Genomic DNA, 10,171 nt, shown 5'->3' with positions numbered 1-10,171 from the left:
TCAGCCATCCCTAGATTTTCCAACCGGAGTGTTCCTCATATGCTTCATATTTATGCTCTGCATAATCCATGGCAGGCTCATCAGCTCTCTGAACCACAGGCATTATCATTCCCCAGTTACTCTCACCTCCCCCTGTCACTGCCTCAGTTCAACCTTAAAGCATCAATATCTCTCCTCATAACTGTTTTTCCCACCAGTTGTCTGTGTATCATCCCTCTCTCCCTGGGCTATTCTGTCCCACTGATTCCTCAGGCATTTCACTTTTATGACGCCTTTTATATTTTAGGTGACCTGGTGAACCTCAATCATTTCTCAAGGTTGTGCGAGAATATTCTGAATTTCTGCAAGCAATTTGAAGTGAGGTCAGTGCATACAAAATGCTCCGTTATTCCCCTTGATGAAAGACTTGTGAATGATAGTAACCAGGGTGAAGGTCTGGCTCTTGTCATCAGGATTCTCAACCTGTCATTGTCTGACTTCAACATGTTCCATCCCAACATGGTGTAACCTCTCCCTCAAAAATCTCCAAACTAATTCCCATATGAATCAGAATATGTGGAATGGATAAAAATTAAACAGTTCATACTTAAAAACATATGGTATGTACTTTGCAATCTTCCACTTCTGTGCCACTGAAATTACGATGCCTGTTGTATAAAAGTGTGTTACATTAAAGATTCAAACTTAATCTTAAATAACACAAACACACTTACAAACACTATACATTCTCTCAAACAAGTACACGCGCATCCTCTTGTATCCTGAATGGTCAGTAAGCGCCTTTCACTTCTGCACTCTCCATAACACCACCGACCTTCCTGTCACCTGCAGTGAAGGAATCGCATACGAAGACTCATCGTGATTTTCAGAGTTGATTTCTTTAGACTTAAATCCCCAAAACCCACTTTTGTTTCTGAATACTGGAGTGAGTAATCTTCAATGAAGCACAGAGACCAGGAATCATAATAACAAAGTTACTATTACAAAATCAGACATTCATAAATGTTTGCTATGGTAGTGCACAGGTTGTGTGACACTATTACAGTTTGGGCCGTTTGGAGTTCGGATTCAATTCTGGCAGCACCTGCAAGGAGATTGTATATTCTCTCCGAGTTTCCTCCAGGTGTTCCAGTTTTCTCCCACTGTCCAAAGACACACAGTTCGTGGGTTAATTGGTCTTTTTAAGTTGCTCTGTGATTTGGTCTGTTTTAAATCAGTGCTTGTTGGGCAGTGTGGCTCATTTCCTGGAAGGGCCTGTTTTGCACTGTATCTTGAAATAAAAGAAACCCTGTTTGTGCGTACTTTTCTAGAAACATGACTGGTTAGTCTCTCACTAACAAGTCAATGTATTCAGCAGTGAGAAAACCACCTCTCTCCAACTCCATACATCTAGGACTTGGGTCCCACCAGACTGGGAGAGCCAGGATGTAGAGATCACCCACACCCCAACCTGAGATTATACTGTGTAAATACTGTCCCAATGCACTTCGCCATCGGCAATAAGTAACAGATTGTACACTAAGTATATTGTAAAGAAAGTATATTTACAAATTTCAGGTTTATTGAACATTTAGGAAAGATTTACTGGTTGAATATCATCTAATTTCAAAAGATTACTGTAGATCTCCTTCACGTTGGAATACTCTCCATTTCTTACACTTTTAACTGCAAAACCCCCTTGTGGTTCAATAGCTGATATTGGACGATGCTCAAATGCCTTTCCAAAGTGATATTTACATTGATTAAACAACTTTGCTTTCTGGCAAAATACAGGATGGCGGGAGTTTCATTGAAGTTCCGAATGGCTTCTTTATTGTCTCCCTGCAGACAACTTATGAAAGTGATTTAGTTGAGATACGTGGCTTGATATTTCACACCGAGATTTCTAGCATCTTGCAATCTGTACATCACATCTTTCAAGTCAATGGTTCCCTTCTGAGGGCCCCACGTGAAGTGACACTGAAGCTGATCGAGCTTCTCTTTCAACAAATCTCTTTGTGTGTTGCTGCAAGTGAAGAAAATTCACGAAATTCATCACTTCATACATGACCATTTTTTTCACATCATTACTTGTAGTAAAGCCGAGAGTCCACCAAACTTTAAACAACACATGAATAAATTTCAAGTTGTACATATACAGACCCCAAATGGAAGTTACTTTTATTTTATATTTACATTATTACCGTATACATCAAGTTGTACACTTGCTCGTTAATGCAAATATGCGATCGGCCAATCACGTGGCAGCAACTCAATGATGAGCCAAAGGCCTATTTTTGTCTGTGTGGTGCTGAGATTGTCTGATGTCTGACTCTCACCAGTAGGTATTGCCAAGCATCCAAAATGGTACAGAAAATGTTAAAGACACCAGACATCTAAATAACAGCAGTAAATACTGGATATGCTTATTTTATCTGAAGTTGTTGAAGCAAGTGACTGGGCTATAATCTGTTTAAATGAGAAATAATTTCTTGCAATTAAGACTTATTGGCCTGAAATAATAACTCTGCTTTACTTTCAACAGAAGCAGCCTGATCTGCCTTTAATAATGTGCCTATGAATGCACAACATCAACACTGTGCACCAGGTACAGTTATAATAATGCATTCGGCATGTTTACATAATCAAGTTTCCTTGCATGGTTAAAAAATAAATTTAAATACAGAAATGAATAAAAATATTTAAAAATACAATTCAATTTACAGTGTTCTGTAACACATTATGTTCTTCAGAAAGAATGTTCTTTGAATTTCTTTCACTGTCTCAGATGGACTTTTAATGCTGAGTTGATGGAGAAGGGTACCCTACGTTCTGATTTCCTGCTCTAACAGATTATCTGCACCTTCCTGATGGTGAATCGAAACTTATCCCAGAACACGAAACCAGCTTTTTCAAACAAATGATGTTATTGAAACAACAATGAAGACTGATGCAGAGCTCTCAGTATCCAACAACAAAGGCAGGGTGGGATAACAACAGTAATAAATAACTGGGCCTAGCAGACACAACCTGATTGGCTGATCTAAGTTGAAATCTGGACTGGATGAACGAGATTGTTCTACATTGAATCGCACACACCCCATCACCCCAGAGGGTAGTGTATCGCCCCCTAGAGGACAGTGTAGTGAGGTGACAGATGCAGTCCATAGTACCTCAACACAGTGCAGTAAGACCTACATTGACCTCATGAGTGTAGTTAATGTGTGACAAACAGCAGTTCTGAGAAAACTTGGCTTGTCTCTATCATTCATGTGCCTAGAAATTCCATTGCATAGCACAATGCTTTTAAGGTTATGAAATAAAATTGATTTAACCTGGAATAAATCATATTTGTCCTCAAATAATTCCACTGCATGAATGAATAACGGCACTGCACAGCTGAATTTTGTTGCCTTTGGGGTCCAGGGACTACAGTGTGTGCTGATGCAGCAGCTTCTGGATCCAGAGATTCGTTTGTGAGGTCATGCTTTACGTCTACACTTACCCCATTATCCTGACACCCTACCAGAGATTCGCCACCTCCAACGTTATCCCACCACCAAGCACATCTTTCCCTCCACTCACCTTCCTCTTTCCCTCCACTCACCTTCCTCTTTCCGCTGGGATCACTCCCTACGCGAATCCCTTGTCTATTCGTCCCTCCCCACTGGTCTCCTTCCTGGCACTTATCCTTGCAAGTGCTACACCTGCACCTGCACCTCCTCACTCACTACCATTCAGTGCCCTTGTCAGGTACACACAACCCTGTCAAAGTATCAGCAGCAACAGAACACAGCTGGAGTCTGGTTTTGCTGTTAACAAAACACTATTTTATTAGTGACTACGTCATATAGTAACTCAAACCAGGTAAATCAAGTGTTAAAGGTATTATACATCTATAGGTGTAAAAAATAATGTTTCCAAGCTCATTCAAGCTCAGGCGGCAATAGTTCCAGTCTTACGATGGTATGTTAGAAAAGTTCCATTCAGATGCACAGGTTAATTATTGCGAGATGTTTGCAATCCAAAGGCGAGTGTTGTGAGAAAGCAATTACGATTTTCCACAGATTCCACGACAGCAATACTAAATAACAATTGCAGTAGGTTTTATCTCCAAAGTTGTTCCACTCCACACACGAAGTATCACCGACAGTGATGTTCAATGAAAATACTTTCAAACCAAGTGGTACCACACCCGATACAGCTACGGGACATCTCAAAGTGGTGGTCACAGCATACTCAAACAGGATTCACGTATGTATTGTCACCAACAGTAACTTATCATAAAGGGGACCATCTTCAAGGGAGCCACCACCCAGGCAAGGGCCGACAGACCAGTAAATTCCACAAAGTTACCCCAATCACACACAACGTGATAGCCACTTTTCCAGTTCCATGACATACAAAGTTACTCCATCAGTGATTTGCCACAGGGGTGCCTTTCTTCAGTGAAGTACCACACCCAGACAAATGGTAAACAGACACGTGGTATTCACAAAGGCTTTCCGCTTACCAGAGAACCCACTCCTGTGGATTAACTAAGTGACAATCACACCTCTGTAGCCGAATGGAAAGAAACTCACCCACACGGGCTACTTGGAGAAAGTCATTTATCAATACTCAGGATTGATCTCAACTCACCCCGTCTGGGCTAGTGAAAGATGAAACCAGTGACCGACTCACTGGTGCCTTCCATTGACTAAATCCATCTTGACTCTAGCTGTGTGTGTCTGTGTGTGTGTCTTTGTGTCCTTGTAAAAAGTAAACAGTCTGCAGAGAAACCATAACATCGATTGTCCATCAAATAACTCCACATCTCTCTCTCTCTCTCTCTCTCTCTCTCGAGCAGCTCAATCAGTGTCCAAAAGTCATTCTTCTGGCGGCTTAAATTTACAGTCCACTGAAAATCTGAACTCTAGGGGTACGTAACATCCCAAACAGGTTTACAAGGATAATTCTGGGAATGAAAGAGTTATCATATGAGGAACAGTTGATGGCTATGAGCCTGTAATCCCTGGAATTTAGAAGGATGGGTGGTATCTGATTGAAAACTTTTGAATGTTGGAAGGCCTGAACAGAATAGACATCGAAAGGGTTTTTCTCATGATGGGGGAGTCTAGGACAAGCATGCACAGCCTCAGGATAGAGAGGCAATCATTTAAAACAGAGATGTGGAGTAAATTCTTTAGCCAGAGGGTAGTAAGTTTGTGGAAATTGTTACCACAGACAACTGTGGAGAGCAGGTCGTTGGGTGGAGAAAGGCAGCAACCATAATTGAATGACGGAGCAGACTTGATGGGTCAAATGGCCTAATTCTATTCCTATGTTTTATGGTTTTATGGTCTTATCAGCTCATCTCACAACTATATACCCCTTCGCAACAGCTGTAAACTTTATTATATCAGTCACTGTTCACTAAATGCAACCGGCTGGGAAAAGTTAGTTCCCCACAGCGAAACTCAGAAATCATGTCATCTGTTTGGAGGACAAACTCATTTATGTAATTCTTGCTTTCCTCACTCCCAATCAGCTTCCTATTCTTAAATGACTGAGCACCACAGGATTTGATTCCAGTTATTATCACATCCTGGGATATCAAACTGAGTGCTCACATACTGTGGGATCATCCCACTCCAGTGGTCTCCGATCCCAGGATCAAGGTAAAGTTCCCAGATCGCAAACCTGGGATCAGATCAAAAATCCGTATGCCACATGGTCACAGTTGCCTTTTCCAGTTGTCTGAATTTCAGAAAACAGATCACATTCAATTTAACGGAACCAGTTATCCGTGCTCGTATCACTGTGTTCCCTCAATCTCAAGTAAGTGAGGCTCCCTTCTCTCTGCCCTCATTCATTCACCTCTACACTCGTAATGTAAATCATCTCTCCAGCCACTGGCAAAGCTGGATCAGTTATTCACTGGTAACCCTGTGTCCACAGGCATATCTCATTGTTAGTATACAAAGAAACCTTGTGTACATCCGTGTGTACAAAGCTTGTGTACATCCGTGGGTGACCAGTATTAACAATGGATGAAGTCACCAGCTATTTGTCTGACCTGGATACTAATCTGGTCAGACAGAGAAGGCACTGCTGCTTGTTTTTGTGAGTGACTTTCACATATTTCTCTTATGCCCCTGATAGGCCATAGCTGTAACATACTGTGCCATCACCTTTACCAATCTATGTCTAATTGGGCAATCCCTTGCCAGGTGCCCTATTTGCTGGCACAGAAAGCATGTCCACTGTGGCTTCATAGCAGCTACATCCACTACAGCCACTTAATGACCTATTTTCCTCCTCCTCTGATTTATCTCTCGGGTGGAATAGTTCGATCCCACAACTGTCCCCAAAACTAAAACTTCCTGGTGGGTTGAGCTCAGGCCTTCATTCTGCATTTTCATGGAGACTGGATCAGCCATCCCTGGATTTTCCAACTGGAGTGTTCCTCATATGCTTGATATTTATGCTCTGAATAATCCATGGCAGGCTCATCAGCTCTCTGAACCATGGGCATTATCATTCCCCAGTTACTCTCACCTCCCCCTGTCACTGCCTCAGTTCAACCTTAAAGCATCAATATCTCTCCTCGTAACTGTTTTTCCCACCAGTTGTCTGTGTATCATCCCTCTCTCCCTGGGCTATTCTGTCCCACTGATTCCTCAGGCATTTCACTTTTATGACGCCTTTTATATTTTAGGTGACCTGGTGAACCTCAATCATTTCTCAAGGTTGTGCGAGAATATTCTGAATTTCTGCAAGCAATTTGAAGTGAGGTCAGTGCATACAAAATGCTCCGTTATTCCCCTTGATGAAAGACTTGTGAATGATAGTAACCAGGGTGAAGGTCTGGCTTGTGTCATCAGGATTCTCAACCTGTCATTGTCTGACTTCAACATGTTGCATCCCAACCTGGTGTAACCTCTCCCTCAAAAATCTCCAAACTAATTCCCATATGAATCAGAATATGTGGAATGGATAAAAATTAAACAGTACATACTCAAATTCACATGGTGTGTACTCTGCAATCTTCCACTTCTGTGCCACTGAGCTTACGATGCCTGTTGTATAAAAGTGTGTTACGTTAAAGATTCAAACTTAATCTTAAATAACACAAACACACTTACATACACTATACGTTCTCTCAAACAAGTACACACGCATCCTATTGCCTCCTGAATGGTCAGTAAGCGCCTTTCACTTCTGCGCTCTCCATAACACCACCGACCTTCGTGTCACCTGCAGTGAAGGAATCTCATACGAAGACTCATCGTGATTTTCAGAGTTGGTTTCTTTAAACTTATATCCTCAAAACCCACTTTTGTTTCTGAATACTGGAGTGAGTAATCTTCAATGAAGCACAGAGACCAGGAATCATAATAACAAAGTTTCTATTTCAAAACCAGACATTCATAAATGTTTGCTATGGTAGTGACACAGTTTGTGTGACACTACTACAGTTCGGGCCGTTTGGGGTTCGGATTCAATTCTGGCAGCACCTGTAAGGAGTTTGTATATTCTCTCCAAAGTTTCCTCCAGGTGCTCCAGTCTTCTCCCAGTGTCCAAAGACACACAGTTCGTGGATTAATTGGTCATTTTAAGTTGCTCTGTGATTTGGCCTGTTTTAAATAAGCGTTTGTTGGGCAGTGTGGCTCATTTCCTGGAAGGGCCTGTTTTGCACTGTATCTTGAAATAAAAGAAACCCTGCTTGTGCGTACTTTTCTGGAAACATGACTGGTTAGCCTCTCACTAACAAGTCAATGTATTCAGCAGTGAGAAAACCACCTCTCTCCAACTCCATACATCTAGGACTTGGGTCCCACCAGACTGGGAGAGCCAGGATGTAGAGATCACCCACACCCCAACCTGAGAGTATACTGTGTAAATACTGTCCCCATGCACTTCGCCATTGGCAATAAGTAACAGATTGTACACTAAGTATATTGTAAAGAAAGTATATTTACAAATTTCAGGTTTATTGAACATTTAGGAAAGATTTACTGGATGAATATCATCTAATTTCAAAAGATTACTGTAGATCTCCTTTACGTTGGAATGCTCTCCATTTCTTACACTTATAACTGCAAAATCCAGTAGTGGTTCAATAGCTGATATTAGACATTGCTCAAATGCCTTTCCAAAGTGATATTTACATTGATGAAACAACTTTGCTTTCTGGCAAAATGTAGGATGGCGAGAGTTTCATTGAAGTTCTGAATGGCTTGTTTATTGTTTCCCTGCAGGCAACTTATGAAAGTGATTTAGTTGTGATACGTGGCTTGATATTTCACACCGAGATTTTTAGCATCTTGCAATCTGTACATCACATCTTCCAAGTCAATGGTTCCCTTCTGAGGGCCCCACGTGAAGTGACAGTGAAGCTGATTGTGATTCTCTTCCAACAATTCTTTTTGAGTGTTGCTGCAAGTGAAGAAAATTCATGAAATTCATCACTTCATACATGATCATTTTTCTTCACATCATTACTTGTAACAAAGCCGAGAGTCCACCAAACTTTAAACAACTTATGAATAAATTTCAAGTTGTACATATACAGACCCCAAATGGAAGTTACTTTTATTTTATATTTACATTATTACTCTATACATGAAGTTGTACACCTGCTCGTTAATGCAAATATGCGATCGGCCAATCACGTGACAGCAACTCAATGATGAGCCAAAGGCCTATTTTTGTCTGTGTGGCGCTGAGATTGTCTGATGTCTGACTCTCACCAGTAGGTACTGCTAAGCATCCAAAATGGTACAGAAAGTGTTGAAGACACCAGATGTCGAAATAACAGCAGAAAGTACTGGATATGCTTATTTTGTCTGAAGTTGTTGAAACAAGTGACTGGGCTATAATCTGTTTAAATGAGAAATAATTTATTGCATTTAAGACTTATTGGCCTGAAATAATAACTCTGCTTTACTTTCGACAGAAACAGCCTGATCTGCCTTTAATAATGTTCCTATGAATGCACAACCCCAATACTGTGCTCCAGGTACAGTTATATTAATGCATTCAGCATGTTTACATAATCAAGTTTCTTTGCATGGTTAAAAAATAAATTTAAATACAGAAATGAATAAAAATATTTAAAAATACAATTCAATTTACGGAGTTCTGTAACACATTACATTCTTCAGAAAGAATGTTCTTTGAATTTCTTTCACTGTTTCAGAAGGACTTTTAATGCTGAGTTGATGGAGAAGGGTACCCTACATTCTGATTTCCTGCTCTAACAGATTATCTGCACCTTCCTGATGGTGAATCGAAACTTATCCCAGAACACGAAACCTGCTTTTTCTAAGCAATGATGTCATTGAAACAACAATGAAGACTGATGCAGAGCTCTCAGTATCCAACAACAAAGGCAGGGTGGGATAACAACAGAAATAAATAACTTGGCCTAGCAGACACAACCTGATTGGCTGATCTAAGTTGAAATCTGGACTGGATGAACGAGATTGTTCTACATTAAACCGCACACACCCCATCACCCCAGAGGGTAGTGTATCGCCCCCTAGAGGACAGTGTAGTGAAGTGACAGAGGCAGTCCATAGTACCTCAACACAGTGCAGTAAGACCTACATTGACCTCATGAGTGTAGTTAATGTGTGACAGACAGCAGTTCTGAAAAAAATGGCTTGTCTTTATTGTTCATGTGCCTAGAAATTCCATTGCATAGCACAATATTTTTAAGGTTATGAAATAAAATTGATTTAACCTGGAATAAATCATATTTGTCCTCAAATAATTCCACTGCATGAATGAATAATAGCACTGTACAGCTGAATTTTGTTGCCTTTGGGGACCAGAGACTACAGTGTGTGCTGATGCAGCAGCTGCTGGATCCAGAGATTCGTTTGTGAGTACATGCTGCACGTCTGCACTTACCCCATTCTCCTGACACCCTACCAGAGATTTGCCACCTCCAACGTGATCCCACCACCAAGCACATCTTTCCCTCCAGTCACCTTCCTCTTTCCGCAGGGATCACTCCCTACTCGAATCCCTTGTCTATTCGTCCCTCCCCACTGGTCTCCTTCCTGGCACTTAACCTTGCAAGTGCTACACCTGCACCTGCACCTCCTCACTCACTACCATTCAGTGCCCTTGTCAGGTACACACAACCCTGTCAAAGTATCAGCAGCAACAGAACACAGCTGGAGTCTGGTTTTGCTGTTAA

Source organism: Hypanus sabinus, chromosome 22 (assembly GCF_030144855.1).
Source record: "Hypanus sabinus isolate sHypSab1 chromosome 22, sHypSab1.hap1, whole genome shotgun sequence".
Lineage (NCBI taxonomy): Eukaryota > Metazoa > Chordata > Chondrichthyes > Myliobatiformes > Dasyatidae > Hypanus > Hypanus sabinus.
The sequence above is the reverse complement of the archived record's forward strand: the minus strand, read 5'-3'. Positions refer to the sequence as shown.